Here is a 6,695-nt window from a genome sequence, read left to right on the forward strand (position 1 = left end):
TATTATTTCTATCATTACTTGTATTTCTGATAGCCTATAGCTGACAAGTTCACATAACATTACAAAACTGTTCATTTATTGTACCTGTTGGTTCCATTATATGGATTTGTGAGTGTGTGTGTTTACACAATCACAAAATGTGATCGTAGTGTTATTGATTATAAAGACAATATAAAATTGGCCATGTGCTACACAATATAATTCAGTCACAGCTTCTTAGATGTTTTGAGGATATTATATACAGTTCATAATTCTTTGAAGTCGTATTCTGATAATATATAATGTTTCTAGAAAGATTTATTTTGAACTTAAACAACTTTTTGAGAACTTTAAATAAAATACCTCGGAAACAGATCTTTTCTAAGAGTTTAGACACTCTCAACAGGAGGTGGATTTGATAAGTTTTACAGATGACAGGGGCAATAAATTATAAAAACTTTACAAGCTAATGCTGACACAGTTTTTCACAAAGAACCGCAAGTAAAACACAGACATGGAGTTATGTTCAAGATACTATATTAATAATGACATCCATAGCGATTGTAATTACATGCTTCACATGTGTCAGAAGCTCAAACGACAAATAAGTCGTACAAATCACAATTGTTCAGAAAAGGCACATACATACTTTATTTATTGTATGAACCATGCAAAAGGCACAAACTCAGCTATAGTGCGTAATGCTTTTGTTTGCATGTGTGCATTTTTGTGCATTCATTTATAAATATCAGCTGAAGCTAGAAGAACCTCCCAGTAAATAAAGAAGCGAAAAGTCGTGCTAGCCTCTTCAGTGAGTGTCAAATTGCCCTTAGCTCACCCTGGAAGTGATTCATATGGAGCTGCTGAGTTAAAGAGCCTCTTGCTGGTCAGCTTTGTTGAAAAGCCACTGGAGCAGCACAGCAAAAGTTACAAACTAGACACCTTACATCTAGACAAATTGCAGAACTGTTTTTTAGACAAATTGCAGAACTGGTTTACCTTTAAATATTTGGGGTTTTCCTGTCTCATAGCTAGGAATAAAAAAAGAATGTAAATACCTACACAATGCTGTTATGCTACTAAAAACACAAAAAGAAAACTCTCAAGTGGCCTGGATTAAATAATGATTCCAAGTGAATTCAAATGGTACTTCTAATCAATGTTACGTGAGGTGTTAAGTTAAAACAGCATTAGTGAGAAAGGATGAGGGCCGATTTCCATTCATAGCTTCCACTTTGTCTTGCCCGATTGTCTGTTTTGGCCATATCGACCAACAATACCTTATCGAGCATACTGGATGCGTGCACATTAAAATTGCACAATAAAAGTGCACAATTTGAGTTCGTTCATTATAAATGCAATACAGCCATAATTATTAATTTCATCATATCTGTATTCTACGAACCTAAATCTATAATATTTTTATCAAATGTAACATATCTTTATAATCATATATTGTAAATACTGTGTGGTACAGAACCTACTAACACTAATATTGTTCATTTATTTGAACAGCAAGTGTGTTTAGGATAAGATCTAGCACTTCAGTGATGCGAATTATAATACCAGAAAAAATACACAGAAGGAAAACAATTAAACATGCAGAATTTGGCTACAGGTGAACAAATTTACACCATCATACAGGGCAGATTTTCCCTCAAGTTACATTTCAGCTGTGCAAGGCACAAATTAATCATTTTGGCCATAGAAATTATGAGGTGGTTGTGTGAATGGTGCTAATTGTACAGTAGTCGTGGCTAATTTAAATCCATGGGGCGGTTTGATGGACAGGGTTATTAAACCAGGACTAGCCATTCATTACATTAGGACACAGTTAGTTTTTACATACATACCTTAAAAAAAACATAAGGGTACTGGTGTGCATCCTGAAACAAAACAATAGCACTGTTTTTTTTTAAAGATATATTAGTGCAAGCCGTTTTCAGTTAGAAGAGCTCAAACAAGCATGTTGGGATAAGATTAAGGCCTGTCTGGAAACCATTCCTGAGACTGTCTTCCAAAATAACCTAATAATTCGTTTGGGCAAGCATCATACAGTATGATGTCAAGGTACTTGTAAGGGATTAGTGCCCTCTAGCGGCCAGCAGCTTATACCCCAGTGGTTACGTTAAAGAGCACCTATTATCTGTTTCAAGATTTTAAATTTCCTTTGATGTGTAAGTGTGTATTAGTAGCCTGCATGTTAACGATATGCAAAAGGTACAAACCTCAAAGTAAATGATGATGTGAGTTATCGTTTCCAACGTAAATCCCTTTTCTTGGACTATAACAAACACACGGATTGTAGGCAACAGTTTACTTCCTGGGATTAATGATGTAAAGAAGAACGACGTTATCATAATTCCTCCCGCTTCGGACTCACAGCCTGTAAGTTAACTCCTGTTAGCATTGCATTGTGAGCGAATCTTTCAAACATGGTAAGGGGTGTCACATTTCCGGGTGACGTCAGAGGTATTCAGGCCAATCACAACGTACAGATTAGCTAGCCAATCAGAGACACAGAGGTTTTTTAAATCGATGAGTTTGGTACAAAATCAGTGCGTTTAAGGAAGGCAGGATATCTAAAGCTACAAAAATGTATGGTATGTGTAAATAAGATATTTGGAGCATCTAACCCCACCATTAAGGCCGAAATATAGCAATTAGTTACAACACACACAAGAGCCAATGCTATTTCACAATTAATTTGCTTTCTCTAGCTGCAGTTTTTGAATGACTGGATCTGATATCCACAGCAGAGTGTGATCACTTTTACGTATTTTCTTCATATAAATCGATCGTTTGACCTCGCTACACTCTGATTTTTTTAAATACTTTAAAAAAAGTTGTAACTGTTGTGTATGCTGTGTTTTATATCATATAATAAATAAATGGGTACAGTATTAGCCCCAAATGACTGAATAGTGTGTTTTATGAATAAAATGATTCCTGGCAGTTTAGATTGAAAATATTCCAGTGCATGTTATTATAGCAACATTATACCCCAAAATATAATTTCATACCCTAATATATTAAGTTTTACCTGCTGCCGGTAAAAGCACTAATTTAGTAAACGCATCTGTTAGTCGTATTTGGGGGAATGGACAAACAACCCAAACAATCGAATGGTTTGGAGGATAGGTTGCCAACCCTATAGCATTCATTGCAAATCTACCTATTTTTCTTAGTTTTTTTCTTAAAAAAATAAAATAAAATAACATACAAAAAAACTTTTAGAGTGTTTTTACAATGTTTCTGCCTGATATTGAAAAAAGCACAAAAACAAAATTATGGGTTATTTTAAACCCAGTGTTGGGTCAAAATGGGAAAAACCCAGTTGAGTTGTAATTTAACATATGGGTTGTTTCAACCCAAAATATTGTGTTGTTTTAAGCCTTTGATAGGTCAACTATAAACATTTTCTGGGTTCCTTTAACTCAGTTTGTCCCTTTTTGGTCCAATATGTTAAAACCCCCCTGGGTTGAAAATAACCCATTTTAAAGTGAATCCCAATGAACCCCATTTATTCTAAGCGTCTACATACTTCTATTATAGGGGCCTACTTAGCAGTTTGTCAGAGAAATGGCTGAAACCAGCCATAAATCTGCTAGTAATTGTACTTTGTACAAGAAACTACAATCTCCCTCTTATATTTGCTCTCGCTCTGCACACAATATTCTTTGACTGAAGCAAGTACAAAATCAATAGGCTCTTAACAGGCCAGCAAGGCTTATTTCCCTACCTCACCGTTGACAAACGAGGCAATGTACCAATTGATCACCATAGCCTTCACAATGTTCTCTGCGTGGTAAAACGTTCTTTAACACGGACTGTGAGCATGTAGGGATGATCGCTACATCTGATACATTGAGCCGGGATTTAACACACCCGATGATGGCCATGAATCATCTTCATTAGCCAAACTGTCGATACTCAGGAGTGTATATGGGAGGCAGATCATTATGACAGAGTAGATGGTGAAGGAAGGATGCACGGGCTAATTTAAGCACAAGTCTTCGCATATCACGTGTACCTTAAGAGAACAGTTTTCATTTCAATTAAATTTCATAGTGTTTTCATGAAAAATAAGATACACTTTACAAAAATATTCAGAATTTTCTTAATTTCTATACTTTATATCCTTGGAAGAAATGTTATGTTTCTGTACAAGTATTTTAAACCTTATTTATTGAATGCTTACTTGTAATATTAAAGAGATACAGGTTGCAATTGATTGATCAGATTTATGATGCCCTTGTTTAATAGTCTCTTCTGATGGATAACAGTGCTGACAATGACAAGCTCTGTACAGGGATTGGTGGATTGGGAGGAGGTAGTCTGTGTGTGTGTGTTTATGTGTCTTCGTGTTTTTTTAGAAAACCTTTTCAGTCTACAGACCAGCTGCTCATTTCTGGGCAGAACGAGACAGAAAAGAGAGCAATAGCTGGGGGAGGAACAGACATGGTTACAGCTTCTTGTAAATAAGGCTCATCACATCCTTTTGATGTTAATTAAACATGCACACATGCATAAGCCATGCAAACATATGATAAACTCGCTTACAATATTTAATACAAAAACTTGCTGCCACTCTATACCGCCTGACCATCACGTTTAGGAAATACTCATTTACTTCGTAATAGCACAATAATACGGCACAAAAACCACAAAATCAATAGACCAACTGGCTTCTCTTGGCAACCATCCCCCACAAACCTTTTCTTACAGACAACAGCTTCATCCCTGTCTGTGTGGTGAGCAATGCTTTCCCGAAAAGCTGCTGTTTTTTAATGGGTTGAAAGGGACGTGAAGAGCCCGAGCAGTCATTCAAAGTATTATTACACTCCTGGGCTGCACACCGCCTGCTTGGCCCCCTTGCTGGGGTCGAGGAAGATGGATGGCTTACCGGAGCAGCAATTAATAATGTTTTTACAAGAGCAATGGAGGCGTGCGTAAGCCATGGACGGATTGGGCAGAGTATTGAAATGTGCAGGTGAATTGATTGGCCCATCGGATTTCCTATAGAAATCATTTGGATTAATTGAAAGCACAGAAAGGGAGGGGGGAAGGTGGGGCGGGTATTGATTTATAAGCTTCACTCAGAAGAAGAGAAAATGGCCACATCGCTGCTGATGACATGATGGGGTGGCTTTACGCCAGGTGCCAATCAGACACACATATTGGGCTATGGATAAATGAAACCTATTATACGAATTGGATCTGTTTATGATACTTTCTCATTTTAGTTTATTTTATATGCAGTTATATGTTGATATCGAGGTCAGACCAAATGTTTATCAAGCCTTGAAAGAAATATGCAAACTGTGCCACCACAGGCAAACTTTTTTTAAAGAGGTAGTTCACCCAAAAATGAAAATTCTGTCATTTACTCATTCTTATATTGTTACAAACCCACATAAATTTCTTTGTTATGATCAGTGTTGGGCAGGTTACTAAAAATTAGTAATCAGTTACAGTTACTTCTTTTAAAAGAAATTGACTCCACCAGTTACTGTATATCAAAAGTAATTAGTTACTAGGGAAAGTAACTTTTACGTTACTTTTATGTCTGCTTTTTAAATTTAAATATGAACAGTACTGAACAGTCAAACAATAAAATGATATGTATGGGCTATTTTACACGTAAGACTCTAATATATAACATACTGTAGGAGCCTTTAGATTCAGCCTTTGAATATTTTTGTTAGAAATTATCTTAATGTGTAAACTTACTTTATTTATGTATATCATTTAGACAAATATTCTGTATGTTTACATTGAAAATATATCATGCGTTAAAATTGTGTACTGTCTCTTTAAGAATTTGGAGACAATGTCATATTTTCTAAAATTAAATTTTTTCTGATTCCATATTTATTTTAATAAGTTAGAAACGTCTTCACTGTGTCCTGCTGACAGGCGCGATGCGCGTGCAGCAGGTGACGCAAATTATGGGTCCTCCGAAAGTTAGACTGTCTCATTTCAGTTCTCTTCGCGGACTTCTGAGTATGTTGTCCCTTTTAGATTTTTCATGTTCATTTTATACGCACTGTCATCCATGATGAAATTTATTGATTCATTGCACCGCCCACCACGGTCCTGCGACGTTAGATCAGAAATGTCGTGTCTGCAAGTGTAATTTTTTTTACAAAATAGAGTAACAAACTCAGTAATTGTAATTGCGTTACTTGATTTTAAAAAATACTTTGTTACAAGCTCGTTACTGCTAAAAGTAGTGGAATTACAGTAACGCGTTACTTTATAATGCGTTACTCCCATCACTGGTTATGATGAACATAAAGAGGAAGATATTTTGTAAGCAAACCGTTCGTGGACTCAATTAACTTCCATAGATGAAAAAAGTATACCATGGAAGTCAATTGGGTCCAGGAATGGTTTGCTTACAAACATTTTTCAAAATATCTTTCTTTGCATCAGACCAAAGAAATATATACAGGCTTGTAAAACCATGAGAGTGAGTACATGATGACAGGATTTTCATTTTTGGGTGAACTATCCCTTTAAAAATAGTAAGCCTAAACATTTGGTCGCTCAATATTGCCCCCTGTGGTGACATGTGTTACTAAGAGTTTTTTATTTAATTGTACATGCACTCTGCAAAAGTCTTAGGCCACCACCACCAGACTTGTTGTTTTAGAAGTTTTAATGTCAATCCATATTTATTTTTCAATCTATTTTATTAAGAGACAAACAGA

Source organism: Misgurnus anguillicaudatus, chromosome 19, assembly GCF_027580225.2.
Source record: "Misgurnus anguillicaudatus chromosome 19, ASM2758022v2, whole genome shotgun sequence".
NCBI lineage: Eukaryota > Metazoa > Chordata > Actinopteri > Cypriniformes > Cobitidae > Misgurnus > Misgurnus anguillicaudatus.